At 39.7% G+C, this 20292-nt stretch overlaps 9 non-coding genes across 9 annotated transcripts; 2 read left to right on the top strand and 7 right to left on the bottom strand.

The window, feature by feature from the left end:
* Positions 1 to 2981: 2981 nt before the first annotated feature.
* Positions 2982 to 3053, bottom strand: trnar-ucu (transfer RNA arginine (anticodon UCU)). The gene has a single exon. It is a non-coding gene; the product is annotated as a tRNA-Arg (tRNA).
* A 1226-nt stretch (positions 3054 to 4279) lies between these two features.
* trnad-guc (transfer RNA aspartic acid (anticodon GUC)) lies at positions 4280 to 4351 on the top strand. Its single transcript has one exon. It is a non-coding gene; the product is annotated as a tRNA-Asp (tRNA).
* A 1560-nt stretch (positions 4352 to 5911) lies between these two features.
* Positions 5912 to 5983, bottom strand: trnag-ucc (transfer RNA glycine (anticodon UCC)). Its single transcript has one exon. It is a non-coding gene; the product is annotated as a tRNA-Gly (tRNA).
* A 5843-nt stretch (positions 5984 to 11826) lies between these two features.
* On the top strand, positions 11827 to 11898 carry trnad-guc (transfer RNA aspartic acid (anticodon GUC)). Its single transcript has one exon. It is a non-coding gene; the product is annotated as a tRNA-Asp (tRNA).
* A 103-nt stretch (positions 11899 to 12001) lies between these two features.
* Positions 12002 to 12073, bottom strand: trnag-ucc (transfer RNA glycine (anticodon UCC)). Its single transcript has one exon. It is a non-coding gene; the product is annotated as a tRNA-Gly (tRNA).
* Positions 12074 to 12359: 286 nt separating this feature from the next.
* On the bottom strand, positions 12360 to 12474 carry LOC132136801 (U5 spliceosomal RNA). Its single transcript, XR_009431582.1, has one exon. It is a non-coding gene; the product is annotated as a U5 spliceosomal RNA (small nuclear RNA).
* A 1249-nt stretch (positions 12475 to 13723) lies between these two features.
* Positions 13724 to 13795, bottom strand: trnag-ucc (transfer RNA glycine (anticodon UCC)). The gene has a single exon. It is a non-coding gene; the product is annotated as a tRNA-Gly (tRNA).
* Positions 13796 to 14095: 300 nt separating this feature from the next.
* On the bottom strand, positions 14096 to 14210 carry LOC132136780 (U5 spliceosomal RNA). The gene has a single exon (XR_009431563.1). It is a non-coding gene; the product is annotated as a U5 spliceosomal RNA (small nuclear RNA).
* A 1252-nt stretch (positions 14211 to 15462) lies between these two features.
* Positions 15463 to 15534, bottom strand: trnag-ucc (transfer RNA glycine (anticodon UCC)). Its single transcript has one exon. It is a non-coding gene; the product is annotated as a tRNA-Gly (tRNA).
* Between the last annotated feature and the right edge of the window lie 4758 nt (positions 15535 to 20292).

The following is a 20292-nucleotide window of genomic DNA, read 5'->3' as shown; positions in this document are numbered from 1 at the left end:
GACTGGGAGAACTAGAGACTGCATGTGATGTCGACAGAACTGGATGGAACACAAAAAAAAAAAAAAAAAAATATATATATATATATATATATATATATATATATATATATGTGTGTGTGTGTGTGTATTAACAATGATTGCACATGATGTGTATTTAACTGTCTTTACCTTTTTTGTAGCTGAGAACAGGGGCTTCAGTCAGTGCAGATGGCATTGGTGCCGGTGTTGATTGTGTTGCTGCAGGTGGTACAGAGCCTTCACCCCGTGAAGAAGGCCTACACACAGGAACTGATGTTGATGGAGGCTGTGGCAGACCTGCATGGAACAGCACAAGGAGGAAATAAAAAATATATTAAAACACTGAATGTACATGATGTGTATTCAATTGTCTTGACTACATTAAATGACTCATTTAATGTAATGCATGAATCATTGTTTATTCTATTATTCTATTTATTCTAGGAATGCAAATTCTAATAATGTTCAAAAGTCTGTAAGTAAACATTCCACTTATAACAACAAATGACACTTTAAATACCATGCATACAATTCATGAAGTGCACTCACCCTCACCACTGGTATGTTCAACCCTTAATTATAGTTAGAACAAAAAAACATGTTTTTTAGAACAGGCAAGAACACTGCCAAAGCAACAAATAAGATAATTAAATTCAGAAATAGAGGATGAGTCTGTATGTAACAGAATAAGCCTCTGAATCTGATTTGGAAAGTAACCTGCTGTAGACAAGTGTGTGGATTCCGTGGCTGCAGATGATCCTGAAAATTAAGCATAATTTGAACATTTTTGCTCCAGTATGTGCAATTGCATGTGTCAAAAACATGCTGAACTTGAAATGGCTCTGAATAACACACATGACGTGACTCTTGATTCACTTACTCAGCTTTGTGAGATACTTTGTTGGAGACAGACTCAGCATTATCCTCTCCAGTTCTTCATCCTCCTCCATCACTATAAAACAAAATCAATGGATCAGTAGGCTTTAAGTAACAATATAAGCAAATTTGCATGAATTTTATTAACTTACCAGGCTGATCAGAAGCAGTACTAGAAGGAACAAGTGGTCTTGCAGTGGAAGCTGATGGTGAGGGCAACGGAGGAGTGTTTATTGTCAGCTGTTGTTGCTGCTGTTTTAAAAGATACTGCTGCAAGTTGTACATTTTGCTGCCTGGAACACACTTCTGCTTCATTATAAAGAAAGCATATCCATCTGCCCTGGTATCCCAAATTTGTCTCCAAGTGTTTTGAGCTCTTGTTCCAAATCCAACAGTATTGTCTTCCTCTATCAAAACTGGCAATGGATCTGGCCTTTGAGACAGATACTGTTTAAGATCATCAATTTCCTTAAAGCTTCTTGAGTATTCAATAAAGTAAATTAGACTATCTTTGCAAGGACCCTCTGGGTTGAACTGCCCAGCCTGTTCTTCTTCCTCAACCTTATTGGACAGGTACAAAGCATAGCCGACATCATTCTCTAGTAACCACCTGAAAGACTGGCCCTTGTATTTGCCAAACTGTAGAATGTATTCTCCCAACACCTCTTGCTTGTCAGAGACATCCCCTCCTCTCTGTAAGACAACAGAACGGGCATTCATCCTGACCAGATCTTCTCTTTGAGGTGTTGACTTGTTCTGCAGTGAAGGGTTGTCTTTATTTTTTTTTGCCTCTTCTGATGGGTCCCGGCGTAAATGGCCTGATGGGCCTTTCCTGAAAGACACCTTGTATCTCCCGGGGAAAAAAAACTGTTTTCTTCATGTTGCAGTTCTGAGATCATGGCCACATAAAAATACTTAATATAGTGAAATAAGACAGTTATCAGCAGCAGTTATATATATATATATATATTATTATATATAAGTTATTTTAACTTGCCATAATATTTCATAATATTACAGTTTTTTAGCTTAATAAATGCAGCCTTAGAGCATAAGAGACTTATAAATTTGTGTTATTTAATATTTATTTAATCCACTCAATATATGAGTACGTATATAAAATATTTATTATGAAAATGTATACATGTATATATTAAAACAAGTTTAACTAATTAAAAATGTTGTTTTATATACACACAGTTTAAATTATACCATTAAATTGCACAAGTACAATGTAATATATATAATAATATAGAATATATATGTAATAAATGTAATATGTGTGTAATACATATTAATTACATTATGAGTATCATATTGCATTGTTAACATTTTCAAAAAAACATTTTTAAGTACTTAGAGATCAATTATGAAACCTTCACTCTTACAAAGAAACTATAACAATTATATAAAATAACTGCTGTATGTTCAACTATGAGTTTGGTTTAATATTTCCTAACATCACAAACCATTCAACACAATTAACAATACCATTACATGAGAATATACATGTCATTTATATGATAATGTATTTACAATACAGAAAGTTAATATTGCTAAAGTAACGTAGCATTTAACTTAACTTACCTTCTCGCTTAACATTAATTGCGTTGATCTCGAACTCTTACGTAAAAACAGCGGTCACCTGAGGTAAAACTTTTGCGACGGTAGTTTAGACAGTAAATGCTTGCCAGCAAACTTGTTTTGTTTTGTACAACAATTCGGTAAACAGATATCTCTCCGATCGTGAAACTGGTCTCCTCCCCTCCTCCACTCACTACGAATGATTGACAGATGACACCAGGCTTCTTAAATTCCCCGCCACGGAAGAGGCAAAACAGCGCCAGGAAATCTACGTGTGGCCACAAATATATTGCATCCGTAGTGTTAAGCACTACCATAGAGAATGAATGGGAAAAGTTAAGAGAAGTTAAGCTTAACTATTTTCGGCTCTCGCGCGGAAGACCGGGGTTCGATTCCCCGACTGGGAGAGCTAGCTCTTTTCAGCTTCCGAACGATCCATTCAAAAGTTTTGGGAGGAGCCACAGAAGGAGTTCTGCTTCGACATCAGCCCGAGCCAAAGGACATGCGTTGGCCGGGAATCGAACCCGGGTCAACTTCTTAGAAGGCAGCTATGCTCACCACTATACCACCAACGCAGTCAGCAGTCAGCCACTTGCGCCGTCGTTAAGAAGGCTCAAAGTGCACGAGTCGCCGATAGGGCTAGAGGAGCTGATGAGATCTTTGTTTGGACCCATCACGAGAGCCTTCCAGAGTTTGCATCCCGTCACGTACAAGAAAGTGCTGCCTTCCCATGCCAGCTAAATAAACACTAAGTGCTGACAGCGCAAACGCAGAGAGTGCAAATACAGACGATGACCAGTGGCACGCCCTCCTGCAGCGTGTTGGCGGACGGCGAAATTGATTCTGCTATTGCATTTTGATGTAGCTCTGTCCTCAGTCCACCAATAACCACAAGCCCAATCAAGGCAATCTCTTTCTCATGCCTCCATCTGAAAAGTTGGAGAAAATCTTATATGAATAAAAGAGTCTTTTAAAGAAATCCCTTATTCCGAGGTCACCGTAGCCACCAGATCCAGTCTGCATCCAGATCAGTGGGCCGCTTCAGTCACCCGGATCCAGTCAGTATCCAGACAAGATGGTTGATCAACACCTAGAAAGGACCTCTCTGGCCCTGAAACACCTCTAGCCCTATCGGACAACTAGATGAGCCCCAGATACAGATCCCCTGTAAAGACCTTGTCTCAGACGACCACCAGGACAAGACCACAGGAAACAGATGATTCTTCTGCACAGTCTGACTTTTCTGCAGCCTGGAGCTGATTTGCTGGTTTCTTCTGACCAGAGGAGAACTGTCTCCCCAACTGAGCCTGGTTTCTCACCGGGTTTTTTCTCCATTTTTTCACCGATCGATTTTGGTTCCTTGCCTCTGTCGCCTCTGGCAGGCATAGCTGGGGACACTTCATGTACAGCGATATCGTTGACTTGATTGCAAATTATTGCACAGATAATATTTAAACTGAACTTAGCTGAATGATGACATCACCGATTTCAATGACGAAATGCATTTAACTGTCATTTTGCTTTATTGACGCACTGTGTTCCTAATTAATGTTGTTCAGTTGCATTGACACAATCCTTTTTGTTTAAAGCGCAATAAAAAAAAAAAAAAAAAAAAAAAAAGAGTCCAAACAATGACCCCTGCAACGGGTAGTGTTCCAAATGTTATGCGACTTTAGCTAATGATGGGTCCATCCGGAATTTGACGGTGCTAGGGCTGTGTCAGCGTCAGAAAAAGCCATGCATTGTTCAGTTATGTCAGTGCAGTAGCGTCGGTTGGGGGAGAAACGGCAGCATGCGCAGCTCCTCGTTAGTATAGTGGACAGTATCTCCGCCTGTCACGCGGAAGACCGGGGTTCGATTCCCCGACGGGGAGAGCTAGCTCTTTTCGGCTTCTGAACGATCCATCCAAAAGTTTTGGGAGGAGCCACAGGTCACAGAAGGAGTTCTGCTTCGACATCAGCCCGAGTCAAAGGACATGCGTTGGCCAGGAATCGAACCCGGGTCAACTGCTTGGAAGGCAGCTATGCTCACCACTATACCACCAACGCAGTCAGCAGTCAGCCACTTGCGCCGTCGTTAAGAAGGCTCGAAGTGCACGAGTCGCCGATAGGGCTAGAGGAGCTGATGAGATCTTTGTTTGGACCCGTCACTAAAGAGAGCCTTCCAGAGTTTGCATCCCGTCACGTACAAGAAAGTGCTGCCTTCCCATGCCAGCTAAATAAACACTAAGTGCTGACAGCGCAAACGCAGAGAGTGCAAATACAGACGATGAACAGTGGCACGCCCTCCTGCAGCGTGTTTGCGGACTGCCAAATTGATTCTGCTATTGCATTTTGATGTAGCTCTGTCCTCGGTCCACCAATAACCACAAGCCCAATCAAGGCAATCTCTTTCTCATGCCTCCATCTGAAAAGTTGGAGAAAATATTATATGAATAAAAGAGTCTTTTAAAGAAATCCCTTATTCCGAGGTCACCGTAGCCACCAGATCCATTCTGTATCCAGATCAGTGGGCCGCTTCAGTCACCCGGATCCAGTCAGTATCCAGACAAGATGGTGGATCAACACCTAGAAAGGACTTCTATGGCCCTGAAACACAGCGGAGACCGGGACAACTAGATGAGCCCCAGATACAGATCCCCTGTAAAGACCTTGTCTTAGACGACCACCAGGACAAGACCACAGGAAACAGATGATTCTTCTGCACAGTCTGACTTTTCTGCAGCCTGGAGCTGATTTGCTGGTTTCTTCTGACCAGAGGAGAACTGTCTCCCCGACTGAGCCTGGTTTCTCACCGGGTTTTTTCTCCATTTTTTCACCGATCGAGTTTTGGTTCCTTGCCTCTGTCGCCTCTGGCAGGCATAGCTGGGGACACTTCATGTACAGCGATATCGTTGACTTGATTGCAAATTATTGCACAGATACTATTTAAACTGAACTTAGCTGAATGATGACATCATCGATTTCAATGACGAAATGCCTTTAACTGTCATTTTGCTTTATTGACGCACTGTGTTCCTAATTAATGTTGTTCAGTTGCATTGACACAATCCTTTTTGTTTAGAGCGCAATTAAAAAAAGTCCAAACAATGACCCCTGCAACGGGTAGTGTTCCAAATGTTATGCGACTTTAGCTAATGATGGGTCCATCCGGAATTTGACGGTGCTAGGGCTGTGTCAGCGTCAGAAAAAGCCATGCATTGTTCAGTTATGTCGGTGCAGTAGCATCGGTTGGGGGAGAAACAGCAACATGCGCAGCTCCTCGTTAGTATAGTGGACAGTATCTCCGCCTGTCACGCGGAAGACCGGGGTTCGATTCCCCGACAAGGAGAGCTAGCTCTTTTCGGCTTCCAAACGATCCATCCAAAAGTTTTGGGAGGAGCCACAGGTCACAGAAGGAGTTCTGGTTCGACATCAGCCCGAGCCAAAGGACATGCGTTGGCCGGGAATCGAACCCAGGTCAACTGCTTGGAAGGCAGCTATGCTCACCACTATACCACCAACGCAGTCACCAGTCAGCCACCTGCGCCGTCGTTAAGAAGGCTCGAAGTGCACGAGTCGCCGATAGGGCTAGAGGAGCTGATGAGATCTTTGTTTGGACCCGTCACTAAAGAGAGCCTTCCAGGGTTTGCATCCCGTCACGTACAAGAAAGTGCTGCCTTCCCATGCCAGCTAAATAAACACTAAGTGCTGACAGCGCAAACGCAGAGAGTGCAAATACAGACGATGACCAGTGGCACGCCCTCCTGCAGCGTGTTGGCGGACGGCCAAATTGATTCTGCTATTGCATTTTAATGTAGCTCTGTCCTCGGTCCACCAATAACCACAAGCCCAATCAAGGCAATCTCTTTCTCATGCCTCCATCTGAAAAGTTGGAGAAAATCTTATATGAATAAAAGAGTCTTTTAAAGAAATCCCTTATTCCGAGGTCACCGTAGCCACCCGATCCAGTCTGTATCCAGATCAGTGGGCCGCTTCAGTCACCCGGATCCAGTCAGTATCCAGACAAGATGGTGGATCAACACCTAGAAAGGACCTCTATGGCCCTGAAACACAGCGGAGACCGGGACAACTAGATGAGCCCCAGATACAGATCCCCTGTAAAGACCTTGTCTTAGACAACCACCAGGACAAGACCACAGGAAACAGATGATTCTTCTGCACAGTCTGACTTTTCTGCAGCCTGGAGCTGATTTGATGGTTTCTTCTGACCAGAGGAGAACTGTCTCCCCGACTGAGCCTGGTTTCTCACCGGGTTTTTTCTCCATTTTTTCACCGATCGAGTTTTGGTTCCTTGCCTCTGTCACCTTTGGCAGGCATAGCTGGGGACACTTCATGTACAGCGATATCGTTGACTTGATTGCTAATTATTGCACAGATACTATTTAAACTGAACTTAGCTGAATGATGACATCATCGATTTCAATGACGAAATGCCTTTAACTGTCATTTTGCTTTATTGACGCACTTTGTTCCTAATTAATGTTGTTCAGTTGCATTGACACAATCCTTTTGTTTAAAGCGCAATAAAAAAAAAAAATTAAAAAAAGAGTCCAAACAATGACCCCTGCAACGGGAAGTGTTCCAAATGTTATGCGACTTTAGCTAATGATGGGTCCATCCAGAATTTGACGGTGCTAGGGCTGTGTCAGCGTCAGAAAAAGCCATGCATTGTTCAGTTATGTCGGTGCAGTAGCGTCGGTTGGGGGAGAAACAGCAACATGCGCAGCTCCTCGTTAGTATAGTGGACAGTATCTCCGCCTGTCACGCGGAGGCCAGTCGCGGATAGGTGTAGAGCGCTGACTAGCCAATAGCAACGAAGGAAATTCCAGGGAGGCGGGACGAAAAAAATACACAGAATTAGAGGTTCGAATCCCGTCTCGGCCACAAATACCATAAAATGAGTTTGTATTCGTTTTTTCATCTAGATACACTTTAAGTACGATTAACATATAATAGACGAACTTTGTGAACAAAGATAAAATAAAACTTGTAATAATTGTTCTTTTGTATGGTGTACAAAATGTGCAACGATCTTAAGAAACATATACATTATAATAGGGAATAGTTATTTTTAATATAGAAAAATGTGAATAATTAAAAAGAACACTTTGATAATGTTTCAGGCCTTTATTTATAAAGATACATCTATTTATATGTGTATAACTGTACAGAAAACCCATATATATGAAATATAACTAAAACTTACAAAAAAGTAAGTTTTTCATTTTATTTATAGTAAAGTAATATACTTATAAAAATTAAAAGAAAAAATAACAAAAATATATAATAATTAAATAAATATACATAAAATAATCTTAGGTTATTAAACAACAGCAACAGATATAATAAAAATAAAGATGTGGAGAACAGAAAAAAACAATACAAATATGTTTTATATTAAATAATTATGTATGTTTAATGGTAACAGTTATTAACATTCAGTGTTTACATATCTGAGCAAGTAAATAAAATGTAATATCAATTTAAAAGAAAATCAACAAAATGTATACATTTTTTAATCAATAAAACTTAACACACAGTTCAATACAGTTCAAACAAGGCCACATACTTATAGTATTTTAATTAACAAATTGAAATACATGAAAATATTTAAATGTATAGATTCAACAACAACAACAATAATAAAATCTAAAGTTGTGGAGAACACAGAAAAAAAATATTACACTACCACTTAAATGTTTTTGAACAGTAAGATTTGTAATTCTCACCAAGCCTGCCTTTATTTGGTCCAAAATACAGTAAAAGCAATAATATTGTTGAAATATTTTTACTAGTTAAAATAACTGCTTTCTATTTGAACATATAGTAAAATGTATTTTATTTCTGATGAGCAGCTGTATTTTCAGCATCATTTCTCCAGTCTTCAGTGTCACATGATCTTCAGAAATCAGAATAACATGATGATTTACTGATCAAGAAAAAATATTATTATTATTAGTAATATCAATATTTTAAACCCCCCAGGGATTCTTTAAATAGAAAGATCCAAAGATCTGCATTTATTTGAAATAAAAAGCTTTCTTAACAATATAGATTGTACCATTCTTTTGGGGGGAAAGAAATGACAGAAATTAATGCCTTTTTTTTAGCAAGGATGATTTAAATTGATTAAAAGTGATGATAAAGATTAAAAATGTTGATGATGAAAATGTAATATATATATATATATTTCAGATAAATGCTGTTCTTCTGAACTTTCTATTCATGTAAGAAACTGAAAAGATTGTACTTGGCTGTTTTCAACATAACATAACAACAACAGTAATAATAATAATAATACATTTTTCTTGAGCAGTAAATCATCATATTATTCTGATTTCTGAAGATCATGTGACACTGAAGACTGGATGAATGATGCTGAAAATACAGCTGTGCATCACAGAAATAAATTATAGTATATATTCAAATATATAGCCTTCCTGATGATGTTCGGGGTTCAGACACACTCTCTCTGTTTAAATCTAGATTATAAACGCATCTCTTTCGCCAAGCATTCGAATAATGTATCTTAAATTGTGAGTGTAGTTGTATCTGATCAAATGTGCATTCTTATTCTTTAGCTTGGGTTAAACTAATTAATTTTACTCTGTTGGAACAGCAGCTATGCTAATGATGTCTCTATGTGTCTCTGTTTCTGCTGGGATCTTCATCCCGTGGTATCTAGGATTTACACAAGCTCCAGTCTGGATCCAGAACACCTGAGAAGAGATGATGCTGACCCTCAGAGGACCCCAGATGATCCTAACCCTGAATCAACAAACAGAACTAACAACTATTGCTACATGTGTGACTGCATCATATAATAATTATTAATTATTAATAAAATTAATAATGTTCATCGTCTGGCTGACTACGTCTTGTATGAATTTTTCTACAAATCCTGTCATACGTGCACAAACGGACAGTCACCACTTATAAGCTACTACTAAATATTGTAGAAACATAATTTTCTGTAACAATTTGTATTGTAAAAAGCGCTATACAAATAAACTTGAATTGAATTGAATTGAAATAGAAAGCAGCTGATTTAAAATAGTAAGAATATTTAAAATGCTACAGTTTTTGCTGTACTTTGGATAAAATAAAGGCAGGCTTGGTGAGCAGAAGAAATTCTCAAAAAACATTAAAAATCTTACTGCTGAAAAACATTTGACTGGTAAGAGTATTTTAAATAAAATATTTATTTACGGAGTTTAATAATAGCCGTTACTAACATTTAGTGTTTACAAAACTGAGCAAGATAAAATAAAGCAAGTCAATACAATAAATTAACACACTAAAGTACAGTGTAAACAAGGCCAATACTTCTGATGTTTTATTTAACAAATGGAAATCAATTAAATAATTTAAAATTGTAGATTAAACAACAACAGCTACAATAATATTAATAATAATACAATTTGTGGAAGACACAGAAAAAAAAACAAGCCTTCAACCCGTTTAAGAAGATCCTTGCTCCTATGTTGCGTTGCCAAGAGATGTTCAAGAGAGGCAGTTCTCAACAGATCTGTCCATCTATGGTCCAACACGAAGACCAGCCGTTCTGAGGGGTCCAGTGTGAGCTGAACGAGGGACGCAGTTATGGCAGATGGTGTGGTGTTCTACAGAAGATTAACAGCATTACTTTATTAAAATATTTGTCTCGGTGTTGTGTGCACATATGAGACAGACAGTTTACACACATAAGTGCCTGTATGAATTATTTATTTACCTGCATCCGGAAGAAACCCTTCTGACCTTTGATCCTCCGCTCTCAAAGTGTCTGGTGTGATGTTATGGTGGAGTGAGACGGGTGGATGGGTCTTGACACAGCATGCATCATCTTAACATTCCTGAAATATAGATTCAAATTAAATATATCAAATGTATTTTATAATTCATAATATATATATATATATATTATATATATATATGTATGTGTGTGTGTGTGTGTGTGTGTGTCTTTATTTTTACAATTTTTTTTATATTTGAATATATTTTCTAATCATTGTAATTTATTCCTGTTATGAAAAGCTGAATTTTCTGAATTATTACTCCAGTCTTCAGCATCACGTCAGCCTTCCGAAAATAATGTGCTTTCATCATTGTAGTGACAATGATAATATCAACATTGATTACAATAAGAAATGTTTTGTGAGCAAATAATCATATAAATAATGATTTCTGGATCATATGACACACTGAAGAGTATAAATGATGCTGAAGAATTCAGCTTTGCATCACAGGAATAAAGTTAATTTAACATAGGAAATAGTTATTTTAAGTTGTACCACACAGTAAATGTTGACAATTTATATATATATATATATAAGGGTCATCAAGGGTGACGACGCCTGCCCACATGCGTTTCGTCAGCCCCCCCCCCCCCCCCCCCCCCACTCCAAAAGGGAGGAGTAAAACTCACAAAAGTCCAAGACAAGAAAAAAGGCAAGACAATCTCTTTATCATGCCTCCATCTGAAGAGTTGGAGAAAATCTTATATGAATAAAAGAGTCTTTTAAAATAATCCCTTATTCCGAGGTCACCGTAGCCACCAGATCCAGTCTGTATCCAGATCAGTGGGCCGCTTCAGTCACCCGGATCCAGTCAGTATCCAGACAAGATGGTTGATCAACACCTAGAAAGGACCTCTATGGCCCTGAAACACCTCTAGCCCTATCGGACAACTAGATGAGCCCCAGATACAGATCCCCTGTAAAGACCTTGTCTCAGACGACCACCAGGACAAGACCACAGGAAACAGATGATTCTTCTGCACAGTCTGACTTTTCTGCAGCCTGGAACTGATTTGCTGGTTTCTTCTGACCAGAGGAGAACTGTCTCCCCGACTGAGCCTGGTTTCTCACCGGTTTTTTCTCAATTTTTTCACCGATCGAGTTTTGGTTCCTTTCCTCTGTCGCCTCTGGCAGGCATAGCTGGGGACACTTCATGTACAGCGGTATCGTTGACTTGATTGCAAATTATTGCACAGATACTATTTAAACTGAACTTAGCTGAATGATGACATCACCGATTTCAATGACGAAATGCCTTTAACTGTCATTTTGCTTTATTGACGCACTGTGTTCCTAATTAATGTTGTTCAGTTGCATTGACACAATCCTTTTTGTTTAAAGCGCAATTTAAAAAAAAAAAAAAAAAAAAGAGTCCAAACAATGACCCCTGCAACGGGTAGTGTTCCAAATGTTATGCGACTTTAGCTAATGATGGGTCCATCCGGAATTTGACGGTGCTAGGGCTGTGTCAGCGTCAGAAAAAGCCATGCATTGTTCAGTTATGTCGGTGCAGTAGTGTCGGTTGGGGGAGAAACGCCAACATGCGCAGCTCCTCGTTAGTATAGTGGACAGTATCTCCGCCTGTCACGCGGAAGACCGGGGTTCGATTCCCCGACGGGGAGAGCTAGCTCTTTTCGGCTTCCGAATGATCCATCAAAAAGTTTTGGGAGGAGCCACAGGTCACAGAAGGAGTTCTGCTTCGACATCAGCCCGAGCCAAAGGACATGCGTTGGCCGGGAATCGAACCCGGGTCAACTGCTTGGAAGGCAGCTATGCTCACCACTATACCACCAACGCAGTCAGCCACTTGCGCCGTCGCTAAGAAGGCTCGAAGTGCACGAGTCGCCGATAGGGCTAGAGGAGCTGATGAGATCTTTGTTTGGACCCGTCACTAAAGAGAGCCTTCCAGAATTTGCATCCCGTCACGTACAAGAAAGTGCTGCCTTCCCATGCCAGCTAAATAAACACTAAGTGCTGACAGCGCAAACGCAGTGACTGCAAATACAGACGATGACCAGTGGCACGCCCTCCTGCAGCGTGTTGGCGGACGGCCAAATTGATTCTGCTCTTGACATTTCGATGTAGCTCTGCTGTGAGCAGAGCACCCAAAAATACAGGTCACTCGCAAAAGTTCACCTCCACAGAAATCTTTAGTAAAAGGCGAAAGATTTATGCAACAATGAAGAGAAACTCGAGCTGTGCCTACGAACCCTCGGGCCTGTGCGCTGCCTCTGGTAAACCACTACGCTCGCCAAGGGTCATCAAGGGTGACGACGCCTGCCCACATGCGTTTCGTCAGCCCCCCCCCTCCACTCCAAAAGGGAGGAGTAAAACTCACAAAAGTCCCCTCGGTCCACCAATAACCACAAGCCCAATCAAGACAATCTCTTTATCATGCCTCCATCTGAAAAGTTGGAGAAAATCTTATATGAATAAAAGAGTCTTTTAAAGAAATCCCTTATTCCGAGGTCACCGTAGCCACCAGATCCAGTCTGTATCCAGATCAGTGGGCCGCTTCAGTCACCCGGATCCAGTCAGTATCCAGACAAGATGGTTGATCAACACCTAGAAAGGACCTCTATGGCCCTGAAACACCTCTAGCCCTATCGGACAACTAGATGAGCCCCAGATACAGATCCCCTGTAAAGACCTTGTCTCAGACGACCACCAGGACAAGACCACAGGAAACAGATGATTCTTCTGCACAGTCGGACTTTTCTGCAGCCTGGAACTGATTTGCTGGTTTCTTCTGACCAGAGGAGAACTGTCTCCCCGACTGAGCCTGGTTTCTCACCGGGTTTTTTCTCCATTTTTTCACCGATCGAGTTTTGGTTCCTTGCCTCTGTCGCCTCTGGCAGGCATAGCTGGGGACACTTCATGTACAGCGATATCGTTGACTTGATTGCAAATTATTGCACAGATACTATTTAAACTGAACTTAGCTGAATGATGACATCACCGATTTCAATGACGAAATGCCTTTAATTGTCATTTTGCTTTATTGACGCACTGTGTTCCTAATTAATGTTGTTTAGTTGCATTGACACAATCCTTTTTGTTTAAAGCGTAATTTAAAAAAAAAAAAAAAAAAGAGTCCAAACAATGACCCCTGCAACGGGTAGTTTTCCAAATGTTATGCGACTTTAGCTAATGATGGGTCCATCCGGAATTTGACGGTGCTAGGGCTGTGTCAGCGTCAGAAAAAGCCATGCATTGTTCAGTTATGTCGGTGCAGTAGCGTCGGTTGGGGGAGAAACGGCAGCATTCGCAGCTCCTCGTTAGTATAGTGGACAGTATCTCCGCCTGTCACGCGGAAGACCGGGGTTCGATTTTCCGACGGGGAGAGCTAGCTCTTTTCGGCTTCCAAACAATCCATCCAAAAGTTTTGGGAGGAGCCACAGGTCACAGAAGGAGTTCTGCTTCAACATCAGCCCGAGCCAAAGGACATGCGTTGGCCGGGAATCGAACCCGGGTCAACTGCTTGGAAGGCAGCTATGCTCACCACTATACCACCAACGCAGTCAGCAGTCAGCAGTCAGCCACTTGCGCCGTCGCTAAGAAGGCTCGAAGTGCACGAGTCGCCGATAGGGCTAGAGGAGCTGATGAGATCTTTGTTTGGACCCGTCACTAAAGAGAGCCTTCCAGAATTTGCATCCCGTCACGTCAAAGAAAGTGCTGCCTTCCCATGCCAGCTAAATAAACACTAAGTGCTGACAGCGCAAACGCAGAGAGTGCAAATACAGACGATGACCAGTGGCACGCCCTCCTGCAGCGTGTTGGCGGACGGCCAAATTGATTCTGCTCTTGACATTTCTATGTAGATCTGCTGTGAGCAGAGCACCCAAAAATAGAGGTCACTCGCAAAAGTTCCCCTCCACGGAAATCTTTAGTAAAAGGCGAAAGATTTATGCGACAATGAAGAGAAACTCGAGCTGTGTCTACGAACTCTCGGGCCTGTGCGCTGCCTCTGGTAAACCACTACGCTCGCCAAGGGTCATCAAGGGTGACGACGCCTGCCCATATGCGTTTCGTCAGCCCCCCCCCCCACTCCAAAAGGGAGGAGTAAAACTCACAAAAGTCCCCTCGGTCCACCAATAACCACAAGCCCAATCAAGACAATCTCTTTATCATGCCTCCATCTGAAAAGTTGGAGAAAATCTTATATGAATAAAAGAGTCTTTTAAAGAAATCCCTTATTCCGAGGTCACCGTGACACCAGATCCAGTCTGTATCCAGATCAGTGGGCCGCTTCAGTCACCCGGATCCAGTCAGTATCCAGACAAGATGGTTGATCAACACCTAGAAAGGACCTCTATGGCCCTGAAACACCTCTAGCCCTATCGGACAACTAGATGAGCCCCAGATACAGATCCCCTGTAAAGACCTTGTCTCAGACGACCACCAGGACAAGACCACAGGAAACAGATGATTCTTCTGCACAGTCTGACTTTTCTGCAGCCTGGAACTGATTTGCTGGTTTCTTCTGACCAGAGGAGAACTGTCTCCCCGACTGAGCCTGGTTTCTCACCGGGTTTTTTCTCCATTTTTTCACCGATCGAGTTTTGGTTCCTTGCCTCTGTCGCCTCTGGCAGGCATAGCTGGGGACACTTCATGTACAGCGATATCGTTGACTTGATTGCAAATTATTGCACAGATACTATTTAAACTGAACTTAACTGAATGATGACATCACCGATTTCAATGACGAAATGCCTTTAACTGTCATTTTGCTTTATTGACACACTGTGTTCCTAATTAATATTGTTCAGTTGCATTGACACAATCCTTTTTGTTTAAAGCGCAATTTAAAAAAAAAAAAAAAAAAAAAAAGAGTCCAAACAATGACCCCTGCAACGGGTAGTGTTCCAAATGTTATGCGACTTTAGCTAATGATGGGTCCATCCGGAATTTGACGGTGCTAGGGCTGTGTCAGCGTCAGAAAAAGCCATGCATTGTTCAGTTATGTCGGTGCAGTAGCATCGGTTGGGGGAGAAACAGCAACATGCGCAGCTCCTCGTTAGTATAGTGGACAGTATCTCCGCCTGTCACGCGGAAGACCGGGGTTCGATTCCCCGACAGGGAGAGCTAGCTCTTTTCGGCTTCCGAACGATCCATCCAAAAGTTTTGGGAGGAGCCACAGGTCACAGAAGGAGTTCTGGTTCGACATCAGCCCGAGCCAAAGGACATGCGTTGGCCGGGAATCGAACCCAGGTCAACTGCTTGGAAGGCAGCTATGCTCACCACTATACCACCAACGCAGTCACCAGTCAGCCACCTGCGCCGTCGTTAAGAAGGCTCGAAGTGCACGAGTCGCCGATAGGGCTAGAGGAGCTGATGAGATCTTTGTTTGGACCCGTCACTAAAGAGAGCCTTCCAGGGTTTGCATCCCGTCACGTACAAGAAAGTGCTGCCTTCCCATGCCAGCTAAATAAACACTAAGTGCTGACAGCGCAAACGCAGAGAGTGCAAATACAGACGATGACCAGTGGCACGCCCTCCTGCAGCGTGTTGGCGGACGGCCAAATTGATTCTGCTATTGCATTTTAATGTAGCTCTGTCCTCGGTCCACCAATAACCACAAGCCCAATCAAGGCAATCTCTTTCTCATGCCTCCATCTGAAAAGTTGGAGAAAATCTTATATGAATAAAAGAGTCTTTTAAAGAAATCCCTTATTCCGAGGTCACCGTAGCCACCCGATCCAGTCTGTATCCAGATCAGTGGGCCGCTTCAGTCACCCGGATCCAGTCAGTATCCAGACAAGATGGTGGATCAACACCTAGAAAGGACCTCTATGGCCCTGAAACACAGCGGAGACCGGGACAACTAGATGAGCCCAAGATACAGATCCCCTGTAAAGACCTTGTCTTAGACAACCACCAGGACAAGACCACAGGAAACAGATGATTCTTCTGCACAGTCTGACTTTTCTGCAGCCTGGAGCTGATTTGATGGTTTCTTCTGACCAGAGGAGAACTGTCTCCCCGACTGAGCCTGGTTTCTCACCGGGTTTTTTCTCCATTTTTTCACCGATCGAGTTTTGGTTCCTTGCCTCTGTCACCTTTGGCAGGCATAGCTGGGGACACTTCATGTACAGCGATATCGTTGACTTGATTGCTAATTATTGCACAGATACTATTTAAACTGAACTTAGCTGAATGATGACATCATCGATTTCAATGACGAAATGCCTTTAACTGTCATTTTGCTTTATTGACGCACTTTGTTCCTAATTAATGTTGTTCAGTTGCATTGACACAATCCTTTTGTTTAAAGCGCAATAAAAAAAATAAATAAAAAAAAGAGTCCAAACAATGACCCCTGCAACGGGAAGTGTTCCAAATGTTATGCGACTTTAGCTAATGATGGGTCCATCCAGAATTTGACGGTGCTAGGGCTGTGTCAGCGTCAGAAAAAGCCATGCATTGTTCAGTTATGTCGGTGCAGTAGCGTCGGTTGGGGGAGAAACAGCAACATGCGCAGCTCCTCGTTAGTATAGTGGACAGTATCTCCGCCTGTCACGCGGAGGCCAGTCGCGGATAGGTGTAGAGCGCTGACTAGCCAATAGCAACGAAGGAAATTCCAGGGAGGCGGGACGAAAAAAATACACAGAATTAGAGGTTCGAATCCCGTCTCGGCCACAAATACCATAAAATGAGTTTGTATTCGTTTTTTCATCTAGATACACTTTAAGTACGATTAACATATAATAGACGAACTTTGTGAACAAAGATAAAATAAAACTTGTAATAATTGTTCTTTTGTATGGTGTACAAAATGTGCAACGATCTTAAGAAACATATACATTATAATAGGGAATAGTTATTTTTAATATAGAAAAATGTGAATAATTAAAAAGAACACTTTGATAATGTTTCAGGCCTTTATTTATAAAGATACATCTATTTATATGTGTATAACTGTACAGAAAACCCATATATATGAAATATAACTAAAACTTACAAAAAAGTAAGTTTTTCATTTTATTTATAGTAAAGTAATATACTTATAAAAATTAAAAGAAAAAATAACAAAAATATATAATAATTAAATAAATATACATAAAATAATCTTAGGTTATTAAACAACAGCAACAGATATAATAAAAATAAAGATGTGGAGAACAGAAAAAAAACAATACAAATATGTTTTATATTAAATAATTATGTATGTTTAATGGTAACAGTTATTAACATTCAGTGTTTACATATCTGAGCAAGTAAATAAAATGTAATATCAATTTAAAAGAAAATCAACAAAATGTATACATTTTTTAATCAATAAAACTTAACACACAGTTCAATACAGTTCAAACAAGGCCACATACTTATAGTATTTTAATTAACAAATTGAAATACATGAAAATATTTAAATGTATAGATTCAACAACAACAACAATAATAAAATCTAAAGTTGTGGAGAACACAGAAAAAAAATATTACACTACCACTTAAATGTTTTTGAACAGTAAGATTTGTAATTCTCACCAAGCCTGCCTTTATTTGGTCCAAAATACAGTAAAAGCAATAATATTGTTGAAATATTTTTACTAGTTAAAATAACTGCTTTCTATTTGAACATATAGTAAAATGTATTTTATTTCTGATGAGCAGCTGTATTTTCAGCATCATTTCTCCAGTCTTCAGTGTCACATGATCTTCAGAAATCAGAATAACATGATGATTTACTGATCAAGAAAAAATATTATTATTATTAGTAATATCAATATTTTAAACCCCCCAGGGATTCTTTAAATAGAAAGATCCAAAGATCTGCATTTATTTGAAATAAAAAGCTTTCTTAACAATATAGATTGTACCATTCTTTTGGGGGGAAAGAAATGACAGAAATTAATGCCTTTTTTTTAGCAAGGATGATTTAAATTGATTAAAAGTGATGATAAAGATTAAAAATGTTGATGATGAAAATGTAATATATATATATATATTTCAGATAAATGCTGTTCTTCTGAACTTTCTATTCATGTAAGAAACTGAAAAGATTGTACTTGGCTGTTTTCAACATAACATAACAACAACAGTAATAATAATAATAATACATTTTTCTTGAGCAGTAAATCATCATATTATTCTGATTTCTGAAGATCATGTGACACTGAAGACTGGATGAATGATGCTGAAAATACAGCTGTGCATCACAGAAATAAATTATAGTATATATTCAAATATATAGCCTTCCTGATGATGTTCGGGGTTCAGACACACTCTCTCTGTTTAAATCTAGATTATAAACGCATCTCTTTCGCCAAGCATTCGAATAATGTATCTTAAATTGTGAGTGTAGTTGTATCTGATCAAATGTGCATTCTTATTCTTTAGCTTGGGTTAAACTAATTAATTTTACTCTGTTGGAACAGCAGCTATGCTAATGATGTCTCTATGTGTCTCTGTTTCTGCTGGGATCTTCATCCCGTGGTAACTAGGATTTACACAAGCTCCAGTCTGGATCCAGAACACCTGAGAAGAGATGATGCTGACCCTCAGAGGACCCCAGATGATCCTAACCCTGAATCAACAAACAGAACTAACAACTATTGCTACATGTGTGACTGCATCATATAATAATTATTAATTATTAATAAAATTAATAATGTTCATCGTCTGGCTGACTACGTCTTGTATGAATTTTTCTACAAATCCTGTCATACGTGCACAAACGGACAGTCACCACTTATAAGCTACTACTAAATATTGTAGAAACATAATTTTCTGTAACAATTTGTATTGTAAAAAGCGCTATACAAATAAACTTGAATTTAATTGAATTGAAATAGAAAGCAGCTGATTTAAAATAGTAAGAATATTTAAAATGCTACAGTTTTTGCTGTACTTTGGATAAAATAAAGGCAGGCTTGGTGAGCAGAAGAAATTCTCAAAAAACATTAAAAATCTTACTGCTGAAAAACATTTGACTGGTAAGAGTATTTTAAATAAAATATTTATTTACGGAGTTTAATAATAGCTGTTACTAACATTTAGTGTTTACAAAACTGAGCAAGATAAAATAAAGCAAGTCAATACAATTAATTAACACACTAAAGTACAGTGTAAACAAGGCCAATACTTCTGATGTTTTATTTAACAAATGGAAATCAATTAAATAATTTAAAATTGTAGATTAAACAACAACAGCTACAATAATATTAATAATAATACAATTTGTGGAAGACACAGAAAAAAAAACAAGCCTTCAACCCGTTTAAGAAGATCCTTGCTCCTATGTTGCGTTGCCAAGAGATGTTCAAGAGAGGCAGTTCTCAACAGATCTGTCCATCTATGGTCCAACACGAAGACCAGCCGTTCTGAGGGGTCCAGTGTGAGCTGAACGAGGGACGCAGTTATGGCAGATGGTGTGGTGTTCTACAGAAGATTAACAGCATTACTTTATTAAAATATTTGTCTTGGTGTGGTGTGCACATATGAGACAGACAGTTTACACACATAAGTGCCTGTATGAATTATTTATTTACCTGCATCCGGAAGAAACCCTTCTGACCTTTGATCCTCCGCTCTCAAAGTGTCTGGTGTGATGTTATGGTGGAGTGAGACGGGTGGATGGGTCTTGACACAGCATGCATCATCTTAACATTCCTGAAATATAGATTCAAATTAAATATATCAAATGTATTTTATAATTCATAATATATATATATATATATATATTATATATATATATGTATGTGTGTGTGTGTGTGTGTGTGTGTCTTTATTTTTACAATTTTTTTTATATTTGAATATATTTTCTAATCATTGTAATTTATTCCTGTTATGAAAAGCTGAATTTTCTGAATTATTACTCCAGTCTTCAGCATCACGTCAACCTTCCGAAAATAATGTGCTTTCATCATTGTAGTGACAATGATAATATCAACATTGATTACAATAAGAAATGTTTTGTGAGCAAATAATCATATAAATAATGATTTCTGGATCATATGACACACTGAAGAGTATAAATGATGCTGAAGAATTCAGCTTTGCATCACAGGAATAAAGTT

This window comes from Carassius carassius, unplaced genomic scaffold (assembly GCF_963082965.1).
Source record: "Carassius carassius unplaced genomic scaffold, fCarCar2.1 SCAFFOLD_76, whole genome shotgun sequence".
NCBI lineage: Eukaryota > Metazoa > Chordata > Actinopteri > Cypriniformes > Cyprinidae > Carassius > Carassius carassius.
Note: the sequence above shows the minus strand (reverse complement) of the source record. Positions and strands in the feature narration are given on the sequence as shown.